We start from the raw sequence: 14279 nt of genomic DNA, 5'->3' as shown, positions 1-14279 counted from the left end.
GAAGAGAACTTCTTTTGAAATACAAAACTTTTCTTCTTCCTATTGTTAATGAGATGGAAGTAGATGTGTCCGAAAAGAACATAGTTCAGAACAGTTTTCCGCTTTTGTTGTTTAGCAAATTTGTTGCTTTATACTGGCAAATGACAAAATGGAATTCAACCAGGTGTATCCTTTTTTAATTTTGTGTCTTTATTTTTGCAGAATAAAGTTTATTTTAGTAGCTCTTAGAAAAAGTGATTGTCAAGGCTATCGCTAGGTTGGGCTCAGTGAAGCTGCCAGTCAAGCCCTTGAACCGAGACTTGCTAACACAATCTAATCTTGTCTCCCTTCTTGTTTTTTTTATCTTGAATCATCCTCCTCACAATGTCGGGGACATTTGACAAAACATTGGGTATGAGACAAAAAAATTTTTTTTTTTTTTTTTTTGCATGTCGGTTTGGCTTGTTTTTGCACGTTATAGCCCACAATTTAAGAATGCTAAAAAGGTTGTATAAAATTTACAAGAATGTTGGTTTACAAATAAACAACGAGGATGGGAGATTTGAAATCAAATCACCTGGTGTGACAAGGGGAAGCGTTCTTAGTATTGTATGGTAATGTTCTAATGGCCAAATCGGCAACATGGCACAAATTTGCCCTTCAATATACATAGAAAACTATTTGCTTCTCTATTCTTTCATCCACTTTCATATAATAAGAATCAAGGAAATGCTACATAGGGGTTGGGCGCCCACGTTTACCTACACCAAGACATTTCCAAACACGAATTTACCACCATGCCAATCTATTACCCGAATATGGAAAATGAGTGCTTCCGAGTTTTAGTCTCTATAATAATATAAAGAAATGAAAATTTTATGCGTAAGTAGGAATGAGTTTGCAAGAAGGGGCAATGTTAATATTTATTTCGTAGAGTCACCAAAACTAGGAGACAGACAACCAGCTCAACTGCCTTACAATTATATGTTAGAACATTGATAATGAGAGACTATCAAACTTCTCTAGCACTAATATGAAATTGCAGGATCTAGACATGTTTATTGATCTTCTTCGCCTCTATGCACTTTCACTTCACCTCACCCTGAAAACGTAACGAAATCTGAATGTTAGTCATAAAAGAATCACTTAACCATTATGAAATTCTCATATCTAAGAGTTTGAGATTCACGGTCGGAATAGAAATGATTTGAAAATTAACGGGGTTTTCTAGATGATGAAAATATACTTGGAGCAATCAATGGAAGGGCTAATCTTGTAGGGAAGGTGGACACCACATTTGCCGGGAAGTGCTGCAGCATTGCCTCCCTTGATTCCGGGAGTGGCTCTATAGGCATTCTTGAGACAACGACAAGCCACCTGACGGTCAGGAGTGGTTCTTGCGGCGGAGTTGAGTGCTTTCACGGAATCGCAACAAGCCCAAGACACCTTTCCTCCGTTGCGCAGAAAGGTGAGGCAAGAAGCCAATCGAGAGACCACTTGACCACATGTTAGGGCATCTGCAGCATGTGGTGCTGCCACAACCATGCAAACCCAAACAAGGCACACAACCTTCAGGACACTAGAATTGGCCATAGTTACACGTACTTCCAAGCTCCTTGATGTTCACCTGTCTCTTTCTTTTCTCCTAGTGTTTTGCTAGATCAATGCAATGAGATACGCCTTTCTATGTGTTTATTTATAAGAGAAGGGCGTAACAAACTTCTTAGGTGGTTCTGGTCTCCTTGTTTGGCTTGGAGGATTGATGGTGGTTGAGATTTGAATGCTTTTCGATGTCTTTGTCGTTTTGCTTACGTGGATTCTCTCTAAAATGGTAAGCGTAAATGAATTTTCTAATTAACTTTTTTTCGTTGGTTTTGATTAGAATTCTAATTTGAAAGAACAAACTAGCAGACTAACGGGACCATTTTGGGAATTCGGGTCACCTACTCATTCGATTTGAGTTTGCTTGTGTTTTAGTTTTTAGAACCAACCTGTAATTACATATCTTACAACTTCAATCATCCAGTGGTGATCATCCATGTGGTTCTTGCACCCACTACATAAAGCATAGATTGACGAGTGTGTGGAAAGACCAATCAGCCCCTAGTGCAACCCAAAACCCTTGCGACTTAATATCTTTAGCGCACTCCCATCAGTTTCCATCTTCGTGCAAGACCGATGTGGGCGGTTGGTATTCTTTTTTCTTTTAATATGTATAATTTCTTTGGTACAAATCCTGATTATAAATTATATGTCTATGGGAATGTTGAAGAAGGAGAAAAAGAGTAATATGCATACGATATAGGTATAGTACGCTGAACATTACATAAAATGAGTGTAAATACAAGAATAGCTATTGTATTGAATGAAGACTGTAAGATTTTCAGAACACTCATTCATTTCCCCTTTCTCAATCTTACCGCTTCTCTCTGAGTAAACATATCCAGTTAACCGTTGAAAATCCCATAAGAAATTCGAACGCGGCTTTCTAGACTTTTATTTTCAATTATCTTAATCGATTATAGTTCAGACTTAACTTTGATGGGGGGGGGTGAGAATGGGATCTATCTCAAAACACCTAGGAGTTGTTCATTTCAATGCTCAGGAACCATTCATGACACAACAGTGAAACCTCTCAGTAGCAAGAGCTTATTTTGTGCGTTGGAGTCCCTACTATTCACGCGATGTATAATGCATCTCTCACCAATTTAGAATGTCTATCCGATTGTGGTTATTTATAAATATTAGTTGCCAAGAAGAGAACTTCTTTTGACGTGCAACCTTTTCTTCTTCCTATTGTTAATGAGATGGAAGCTGATGCTCCAAAGGAACCTAGTTCGGAACAGTTTTCCACTTTAGTTGTTTAGCAAGTTTGTTGCTTGATACTCACAAATGACAAAATGGAATCCAACTAGGTGTATGTTTTTTAATTTTGGAGAGTAAAGTTCCTTTTAATTCCTTAAAATTCACAGCCCCTTTGAATGAGTAGGTTATAATCTTTCAATATTATTATTTTTTTAATAATTAACACTTCTTAGGAGAGTGCTCTCTATAGAATGTTTATTAAACTTATTCTTATTTCATAATTGTTCAAGAAATGCTTAGGGAACGTGTTTATCATACACTAAAAAAAGTCCAAAACTTTTTAAAAGCATACAAACGTAAAAAAAAAAAAATGTTTCCGCAAAGAAATATTGTCGTAGAATTGTTATCAAACAGACTCTAGTAATTGCAAAAAAGAAAAAAATAATAACAAATAAAGGACCTATCCATAATTTATACAACCTAATTTGGTAGTGTCTTAGAAAAAGGGATTGTGAAGGCCATGGCTAGGCTGGGATCGGTGAAAGCTGGGAGTCAAGTTCTTGAACAGAGACTTGCTAATACAATTTCAATCTTGTCGCTTGTAAATATAAGAGTAGCTATTGTATTGAATTAGATTGTAAGATTTGAAGAGTGATCAATCTAGGCCGTGTACTCTCTATCAAATTATCAGAACAGATAAATCATTCATTTCCCCTTTCTCAATCTTACCGTTTCTGCTCTGAGTAACCATATCAAGTTAGCCGTTTAAAATCGCATAAGCAATTTGAACAGGGCTTCCAAGATCCTTATTTGCAATTATCATAATCAGTTGTAGTTTAGAGTTTCTTTGATTTGGGGGGGGGCGGATGGGATCTTTCCAAAAACACATAGGATTTGTTCATTTAAATGCTCGGGAACCATTCACGCCACAACAAGTGAAATCTCCCGTAGCAAGAGTTTCTTTTGTACGTAGGAGTTCCAACTATGCACGCAATGTATAATGAATCTCGTCACCAATTTAGAAACTCTATCTGATTGTGGTTATTTATCAAAATTAGTTGCCAAGAAGAGAACTTCTTTTGAAATACAAAACTTTTCTTCTTCCTATTGTTAATGAGATGGAAGTAGATGTGTCCGAAAAGAACATAGTTCAAAACAGTTTTCCGCTTTTGTTGTTTAGCAAATTTGTTGCTTTATACTGGCAAATGACAAAATGGAATTCAACCAGGTGTATCCTTTTTTAATTTTGTGTCTTTATTTTTGGAGAATAAAGTTTATTTTAGTAGCTCTTAGAAAAAGTGATTGTCAAGGCTATCGCTAGGTTGGGCTCAGTGAAGCTGCCAGTCAAGCCCTTGAACCGAGACTTGCTAACACAATCTAATCTTGTCTCCCTTCTTGTTTTTTTTTATCTTGAATCATCCTCCTCACAATGTCGGGGACATTTGACAAAACATTGGGTATGAGACAAAAATTTTTTTTTTTTTTTTTTTTGCATGTCGGTTTGGCTTGTTTTTGCACGTTATAGCCCACAATTTAAGAATGCTAAAAAGGTTGTATAAAATTTACAAGAATGTTGGTTTACAAATAAACAACGAGGATGGGAGATTTGAAATCAAATCACCTGGTGTGACAAGGGGAAGCGTTCTTAGTATTGTATGGTAATGTTCTAATGGCCAAATCGGCAACATGGCACAAATTTGCCCTTCAATATACATAGAAAACTATTTGCTTCTCTATTCTTTTATCCACTTTCATATAATAAGAATCAAGAAATGCTACATAGGGGTTTGGGCGCCCACGTTTACCTACACCAAGACATTTCCAAACACGAATTTACCACCATGCCAATCTATTACCCGAATATGGAAAATGAGTGCTTCCGAGTTTTAGTCTCTATAATAATATAAAGAAATGAAAATTTTATGCGTAAGTAGGAATGAGTTTGCAAGAAGGGGCAATGTTAATATTTATTTCGTAGAGTCACCAAAACTAGGAGACAGACAACCAGCTCAATTGCCTTACAATTATATGTTAGAACATTGATAATGAGAGACTATCAAACTTCTCTAGCACTAATATGAAATTGCAGGATCTAGACATGTTTATTGATCTTCTTCGCCTCTATGCACTTTCACTTCACCTCACCCTGAAAACGTAACGAAATCTGAATGTTAGTCATAAAAGAATCACTTAACCATTATGAAATTCTCATATCTAAGAGTTTGAGATTCACGGTCGGAATAGAAATGATTTGAAAATTAACGGGGTTTTCTAGATGATGAAAATATACTTGGAGCAATCAATGGAAGGGCTAATCTTGTAGGGAAGGTGGACACCACATTTGCCGGGAAGTGCTGCAGCATTGCCTCCCTTGATTCCGGGAGTGGCTCTATAGGCATTCTTGAGACAACGACAAGCCACCCGACGGTCGGGAGTGGTTCTTGCGGCGGAGTTGAGTGCTTTCACGGAATCGCAACAAGCCCAAGACACCTTTCCTCCGTTGCGCGAGAAAGGTGAGGCAAGAAGCCAATCGAGAGACCACTTGACCACATGTTAGGGCATCTGCAGCATGTGGTGCTGCCACAACCATGCAAACCCAAACAAGGCACACAACCTTCAGGACACTAGAATTGGCCATAGTTACACGTACTTCCAAGCTCCTTGATGTTCACCTGTCTCTTTCTTTTCTCCTAGTGTTTTGCTAGATCAATGCAATGAGATACGCCTTTCTATGTGTTTATTTATAAGAGAAGGGCGTAACAAACTTCTTAGGTGGTTCTGGTCTCCTTGTTTGGCTTGGAGGATTGATGGTGGTTGAGATTTGAATGCTTTTCGATGTCTTTGTCGTTTTGCTTACGTGGATTCTCTCTAAAATGGTAAGCGTAAATGAATTTTCTAATTAACTTTTTTTCGTTGGTTTTGATTAGAATTCTAATTTGAAAGAACAAACTAGCAGACTAACGGGACCATTTTGGGAATTCTGGGTCACCTACTCATTCGACTTGAGTTTGCTTGTGTTTTAGTTTTTAGAACCAACCTGTAATTACATATCTTACAACTTCAATCATCCAGTGGTGATCATCCATGTGGTTCTTGCACCCACTACATAAAGCATAGATTGACGAGTGTGTGGAAAGACCAATCAGCCCCTAGTGCAACCCAAAACCCTTGCGACTTAATATCTTTAGCGCACTCCCATCAGTTTCCATCTTCGTGCAAGACCGATGTGGGCGGTTGGTATTCTTTTTTCTTTTAATATGTATAATTTCTTTGGTACAAATCCTGATTATAAATTATATGTCTATGGGAATGTTGAAGAAGGAGAAAAAGAGTAATATGCATACGATATAGGTATAGTACGCTGAACATTACATAAAATGAGTGTAAATACAAGAATAGCTATTGTATTGAATGAAGACTGTAAGATTTTAGGAGTGACCAATCTAGGCCGTGTACTGTCTAGCAAATTTTCAGAACACTCATTCATTTCCCCTTTCTCAATCTTACCGCTTCTCTCTGAGTAAACATATCCAGTTAACCGTTGAAAATCCCATAAGAAATTCGAACGGGCTTTCTAGACTTTTATTTTCAATTATCTTAATCGATTATAGTTCAGACTTAACTTTGATGGGGGGGGGTGAGAATGGGATCTATCTCAAAACACCTAGGAGTTGTTCATTTCAATGCTCAGGAACCATTCATGACACAACAGTGAAACCTCTCAGTAGCAAGAGCTTATTTTGTGCGTTGGAGTCCCTACTATTCACGCGATGTATAATGCATCTCTCACCAATTTAGAATGGCTATCCGATTGTGGTTATTTATAAATATTAGTTGCCAAGAAGAGAACTTCTTTTGACGTGCAACCTTTTCTTCTTCCTATTGTTAATGAGATGGAAGCTGATGCTCCAAAGGAACCTAGTTCGAACAGTTTTCCACTTTAGTTGTTTAGCAAGTTTGTTGCTTGATACTCACAAATGACAAAATGGAATCCAACTAGGTGTATGTTTTTTAATTTTGGAGAGTAAAGTTCCTTTTAATTCCTTAAAATTCACAGCCCCTTTGAATGAGTAGGTTATAATCTTTCAATATTATTATTTTTTTAATAATTAACACTTCTTAGGAGAGTGGTCTCTATAGAATGTTTATTAAACTTATTCTTATTTCATAATTGTTCAAGAAATGCTTAGGGAACGTGTTTATCATACACTAAAAAAAGTCCAAAACTTTTTAAAAGCATACAAACGTAAAAAAATAAAAAATGTTTCCGCAAAGAAATATTGTCGTAGATTTGTTATCAAACAGACTCTAGTAATTGCAAAAAAGAAAAAAATAATAACAAATAAAGGACCTATCCATAATTTATACAACCTAATTTCGTAGTGTCTTAGAAAAAGGGATTGTGAAGGCCATGGCTAGGCTGGGATCAGTGAAAGTCGGGAGTCAAGTTCTTGAACAGAGACTTGCTAATACAATTTCAATCTTGTCTGCCTGTAAATATAAGAGTAGCTATTGTATTGAATTAGACTGTAAGATTTGAAGAGTGATCAATCTAGGCCGTGTACTCTCTATCAAATTATCAGAACAGATAAATCATTCATTTCCCCTTTCTCAATCTTACCGTTTTCTCTCGGAGTAACCATATCAAGTTAGCCGTTTAAAATCGCATAAGCAATTTGAACGGGGCTTCCAAGATCCTTATTTGCAATTATCATAATCAGTTGTAGTTTAGAGTTCTTTGATTTGGGGGGGGGGGCGGATGGGATCTTTCCAAAAACACATAGGATTTGTTCATTTAAATGCTCCGGAACCATTCACGCCACAACGGTGAAATCTCCTGTAGCAAGAGTTTCTTTTGTACGTAGGAGTTCCAACTATGCACGCAATGTATAATGAATCTGTCACCAATTTAGAAACTCTATCTGATTGTGGTTATTTATCAAAATTAGTTGCCAAGAAGAGAACTTCTTTTGAAATACAAAACTTTTCTTCTTCCTATTGTTAATGAGATGGAAGTAGATGTGTCCGAAAAGAACATAGTTCAAAACAGTTTTCCGCTTTTGTTGTTTAGCAAATTTGTTGCTTTATACTGGCAAATGACAAAATGGAATTCAACCAGGTGTATCCTTTTTAAATTTTGTGTCTTTATTTTTGCAGAATAAAGTTTATTTTAGTAGCTCTTAGAAAAAGTGATTGTCAAGGCTATCGCTAGGTTGGGCTCGGTGAAAGTGCCAGTCAAGCCCTTGAACCGAGACTTGCTAACACAATCTAATCTTGTCTCCCTTCTTGTTTTTTTTATCTTGAATCATCCTCCTCACAATGTCGGGGACATTTGACAAAACATTGGGTATGAGACAAAAAAATTTTTTTTTTTTTTTTTTTTTTTGCATGTCGGTTTGGCTTGTTTTTGCACGTTATAGCCCACAATTTAAGAATGCTAAAAAGGTTGTATAAAATTTACAAGAATGTTGGTTTACAAATAAACAACGAGGATGGGAGATTTGAAATCAAATCACCTGGTGTGACAAGGGGAAGCGTTCTTAGTATTGTATGGTAATGTTCTAATGGCCAAATCGGCAACATGGCACAAATTTGCCCTTCAATATACATAGAAAACTATTTGCTTCTCTATTCTTTCATCCACTTTCATATAATAAGAATCAAGGAAATGCTACATAGGGGTTGGGCGCCCACGTTTACCTACACCAAGACATTTCCAAACACGAATTTACCACCATGCCAATCTATTACCCGAATATGGAAAATGAGTGCTTCCGAGTTTTAGTCTCTATAATAATATAAAGAAATGAAAATTTTATGCGTAAGTAGGAATGAGTTTGCAAGAAGGGGCAATGTTAATATTTATTTCGTAGAGTCACCAAAACTAGGAGACAGACAACCAGCTCAACTGCCTTACAATTATATGTTAGAACATTGATAATGAGAGACTATCAAACTTCTCTAGCACTAATATGAAATTGCAGGATCTAGACATGTTTATTGATCTTCTTCGCCTCTATGCACTTTCACTTCACCTCACCCCCGAAAACGTAACGAAATCTGAATGTTAGTCATAAAAGAATCACTTAACCATTATGAAATTCTCATATCTAAGAGTTTGAGATTCACGGTCGGAATAGAAATGATTTGAAAATTAACGGGGTTTTCTAGATGATGAAAATATACTTGGAGCAATCAATGGAAGGGCTAATCTTGTAGGGAAGGTGGACACCACATTTGCCGGGAAGTGCTGCAGCATTGCCTCCCTTGATTCCGGGAGTGGCTCTATAGGCATTCTTGAGACAACGACAAGCCACCGACGACGGTCGGAGTGGTTCTTGCGGGCGGAGTTGAGTGCTTTCACGGAATCGCAACAAGCCCAAGACACCTTTCCTCCGTTGCGCAGAAAGGTGAGGCAAGAAGCCAATCGAGAGACCACTTGACCACATGTTAGGGCATCTGCAGCATGTGGTGCTGCCACAACCATGCAAACCCAAACAAGGCACACAACCTTCAGGACACTAGAATTGGCCATAGTTACACGTACTTCCAAGCTCCTTGATGTTCACCTGTCTCTTTCTTTTCTCCTAGTGTTTTGCTAGATCAATGCAATGAGATACGCCTTTCTATGTGTTTATTTATAAGAGAAGGGCGTAACAAACTTCTTAGGTGGTTCTGGTCTCCTTGTTTGGCTTGGAGGATTGATGGTGGTTGAGATTTGAATGCTTTTCGATGTCTTTGTCGTTTTGCTTACGTGGATTCTCTCTAAAATGGTAAGCGTAAATGAATTTTCTAATTAACTTTTTTTCGTTGGTTTTGATTAGAATTCTAATTTGAAAGAACAAACTAGCAGACTAACGGGACCATTTTGGGAATTCTGGGTCACCTACTCATTCGATTTGAGTTTGCTTGTGTTTTAGTTTTTAGAACCAACCTGTAATTACATATCTTACAACTTCAATCATCCAGTGGTGATCATCCATGTGGTTCTTGCACCCACTACATAAAGCATAGATTGACGAGTGTGTGGAAAGACCAATCAGCCCCTAGTGCAACCCAAAACCCTTGCGACTTAATATCTTTAGCGCACTCCCATCAGTTTCCATCTTCGTGCAAGACCGATGTGGGCGGTTGGTATTCTTTTTTCTTTTAATATGTATAATTTCTTTGGTACAAATCCTGATTATAAATTATATGTCTATGGGAATGTTGAAGAAGGAGAAAAAAGAGTAATATGCATACGATATAGGTATAGTACGCTGAACATTACATAAAATGAGTGTAAATACAAGAATAGCTATTGTATTGAATGAAGACTGTAAGATTTTAGGAGTGACCAATCTAGGCCGTGTACTGTCTAGCAAATTTTCAGAACACTCATTCATTTCCCCTTTCTCAATCTTACCGCTTCTCTCTGAGTAAACATATCCAGTTAACCGTTGAAAATCCCATAAGAAATTCGAACGGGGCTTTCTAGACTTTTATTTTCAATTATCTTAATCGATTATAGTTCAGACTTAACTTTGGGGGGGGGGGTGAGAATGGGATCTATCTCAAAACACCTAGGAGTTGTTCATTTCAATGCTCAGGAACCATTCATGACACAACAGTGAAACCTCTCAGTAGCAAGAGCTTATTTTGTGCGTTGGAGTCCCTACTATTCACGCGATGTATAATGCATCTCTCACCAATTTAGAATGTCTATCCGATTGTGGTTATTTATAAATATTAGTTGCCAAGAAGAGAACTTCTTTTGACGTGCAACCTTTTCTTCTTCCTATTGTTAATGAGATGGAAGCTGATGCTCCAAAGGAACCTAGTTCGGAACAGTTTTCCACTTTAGTTGTTTAGCAAGTTTGTTGCTTGATACTCACAAATGACAAAATGGAATCCAACTAGGTGTATGTTTTTTAATTTTGGAGAGTAAAGTTCCTTTTAATTCCTTAAAATTCACAGCCCCTTTGAATGAGTAGGTTATAATCTTTCAATATTATTATTTTTTTAATAATTAACACTTCTTAGGAGAGTGCTCTCTATAGATTGTTTATTAAACTTTTTCTTATTTCATAATTGTACAAGAAATGCTTAGGGAACGTGTTTATCATACACTAAAAAAAGTCCAAAACTTTTTAAAAACATACAAACGTAAAAAAACAAAAAATGTTTCCACAAAGAAATATTGTCGTAGAATTGTTATCAAACAGACTCTAGTAATTGCAAAAAAGAAAAAAATAATAACAAATAAAGGACCTATCCATAATTTATACAACCTAATCTGGTAGTGTCTTAGAAAAAGGGATTGTGAAGGCCATGGCTAGGCTGGGATCAGTGAAGCTGGGAGTCAAGTTCTTGAACAGAGACTTGCTAATACAATTTCAATCTTGTCTGCTTGTAAATATAAGAGTAGCTATTGTATTGAATTAGACTGTAAGATTTGAAGAGTGATCAATCTAGGCCGTGTACTCTCTATCAAATTATCAGAACAGATAAATCATTCATTTCCCCTTTCTCAATCTTACCGTTTCTGCTCAGAGTAACCATATCAAGTTAGCCGTTTAAAATCGCATAAGCAATTTGAACGGGGCTTCCAAGATCCTTATTTGCAATTATCATAATCAGTTGTAGTTTAGAGTTCTTTGATTTGGGGGGGGGCGGATGGGATCTTTCCAAAAACACATAGGATTTGTTCATTTAAATGCTCAGGAACCATTCACGCCACAACAATGAAATCTCCTGTAGCAAGAGTTTCTTTTGTACGTAGGAGTTCCAACTATGCACGCAATGTATAATGAATCTGTCACCAATTTAGAAACTCTATCTGATTGTGGTTATTTATCAAAATTAGTTGCCAAGAAGAGAACTTCTTTTGAAATACAAAACTTTTCTTCTTCCTATTGTTAATGAGATGGAAGTAGATGTGTCCGAAAAGAACATAGTTCAGAACAGTTTTCCGCTTTTGTTGTTTAGCAAATTTGTTGCTTTATACTGGCAAATGACAAAATGGAATTCAACCAGGTGTATCCTTTTTAAATTTTGTGTCTTTATTATTGCAGAATAAAGTTTATTTTAGTAGCTCTTAGAAAAAGTGATTGTCAAGGCTATCGCTAGGTTGGGCTCAGTGAAGCTGCCAGTCAAGCCCTTGAACCGAGACTTGCTAACACAATCTAATCTTGTCTCCCTTCTTGTTTTTTTTATCTTGAATCATCCTCCTCACAATGTCGGGGACATTTGACAAAACATTGGGTATGAGACAAAAAAATTTTTTTTTTTTTTTTGCATGTCGGTTTGGCTTGTTTTTGCACGTTATAGCCCACAATTTAAGAATGCTAAAAAGGTTGTATATAAATTTACAAGAATGTTGGTTTACAAATAAACAACGAGGATGGGAGATTTGAAATCAAATCACCTGGTGTGACAAGGGGAAGCGTTCTTAGTATTGTATGGTAATGTTCTAATGGCCAAATCGGCAACATGGCACAAATTTGCCCTTCAATATACATAGAAAACTATTTGCTTCTCTATTCTTTTATCCACTTTCATATAATAAGAATCAAGGAAATGCTACATAGGGGTTGGGCGCCCACGTTTACCTACACCAAGACATTTCCAAACACGAATTTACCACCATGCCAATCTATTACCCGAATATGGAAAATGAGTGCTTCCGAGTTTTAGTCTCTATAATAATATAAAGAAATGAAAATTTTATGCGTAAGTAGGAATGAGTTTGCAAGAAGGGGCAATGTTAATATTTATTTCGTAGAGTCACCAAAACTAGGAGACAGACAACCAGCTCAACTGCCTTACAATTATATGTTAGAACATTGATAATGAGAGACTATCAAACTTCTCTAGCACTAATATGAAATTGCAGGATCTAGACATGTTTATTGATCTTCTTCGCCTCTATGCACTTTCACTTCACCTCACCCCTGAAAACGTAACGCAAATCTGAATGTTAGTCATAAAAGAATCACTTTAACCATTATGAAATTCTCATATCTAAGAGTTTGAGATTCACGGACGGAATAGAAATGATTTGAAAATTAACGAGGGTTTTCTAGATGATGAAAATATACTTGGAGCAATCAATGGAAGGGCTAATCTTGTAGGGAAGGTGGACACCACATTTGCCGGGCCCCAAGTTAGCGTTTAAAATCGCATAAGCAATTTGAACATGGCTCCAGACCTTATTTGCAATTACCGGGAGTGGCTCTAGTTTAGGTTCTTTGCTTAGGGGGGCATGGGATCTTTACAAAAACACATAGGGTTGGTAATTAAAAACGGGGGGGGGCCCACCCCGCCAGAGGGGGAGAAAGGGTGGGGGGGGTTGGTTTGTTGGGGGGGGGGGATGTGTAAGGAGTGAAAAAAAAAAGGAATTATAATAAAAAAAGTAAATTTTTGGTGGTGGTTTTTTGTTTAAGTTGTTTAGTGAAAAAGAAAATGATTTTTTGAAATACAAAACTTTTCTTCTTCCTATTGTTAATGAGATGGAAGTAGATGTGTCCGAAAAGAACATAGTTCGAAGCAGTTTTCCGCTTTTGTTGCTTTATACTGGCAAATGACAAAATGGAATTCAACCAGGTGTATCCTTTTTTAATTTTGTGTCTTTATTTTTGCAGAATAAAGTTTATTTTAGTAGCACTTAGAAAAAGTGATTGTCAAGGCTATCGCTAGGTTGGGCTCAGTGAAGCTGCCAGTCAAGCCCTTGAACCGAGACTCGCTAACACAATCTAATCTTGTCTCCCTTCTTGTTTTTTTTATCTTGAATCATCCTCCTCACAATGTCGGGGACATTTGACAAAACATTGGGTATGAGACAAAAAAACTTCTTTTTTTTTTTTTTTTTTGCATGTCGGTTTGGCTTGTTTCTGCACGTTATAGCACACAATTTAAGAATGCTAAAAAGGTTGTATAAAATTTACAAGCATGTTGGTTTACAAATAAACAACGAGGATGGGAGATTTGAAATCAAATCACCTGGTGTGACAAGGGGAAGCGTTCTTAGTATTGTATGGTAATGTTCTAATGGCCAAATCGGCAACATGGCACAAATTTGCCCTTCAATATACATAGAAAACTATTTGCTTCTCTACTCTTTCATCCACTTTCATATAATAAGAATCAAGGAAATGCTACATAGGGGTTGGGCGCCCACGTTTACCTACACCAAGACATTTCCAAACACGAATTTACCACCATGCCAATCTATTACCCGAATATGGAAAATGAGTGCTTCCGAGTTTTAGTCTCTATAATAATATAAAGAAATGAAAATTTTATGCGTAAGTAGGAATGAGTTTGCAAGAAGGGGCAATGTTAATATTTATTTCGTAGAGTCACCAAAACTAGCAGACAGACAATCAGCTCAACTGCCTTACAATTATATGTTAGAACATTGATAATGAGAGACTATCAAACTTCTCTAGCACTAATATGAAATTGCAGGATCTAGACATGTTTCTTGATCTTCTTCGCCTCTATGCACTTTCACT

General features: G+C 36.8%; 1 pseudogene; it reads right to left on the bottom strand.

Annotated features, from left to right (window-relative positions):
- Positions 1-1076: 1076 nt before the first annotated feature.
- Positions 1077-1572, bottom strand: LOC149015598 (non-specific lipid-transfer protein pseudogene; annotated as a pseudogene).
- Between the last annotated feature and the right edge of the window lie 12707 nt (positions 1573-14279).

The sequence above is a fragment of the Hakea prostrata genome, chromosome 5 (genome assembly GCF_041222555.1).
Source record: "Hakea prostrata isolate BN-2017 chromosome 5, UWA_Hpros_2, whole genome shotgun sequence".
NCBI classification, from domain to species: domain Eukaryota; kingdom Viridiplantae; phylum Streptophyta; class Magnoliopsida; order Proteales; family Proteaceae; genus Hakea; species Hakea prostrata.
This window is presented reverse-complemented; position numbering and strand designations above follow the sequence as displayed.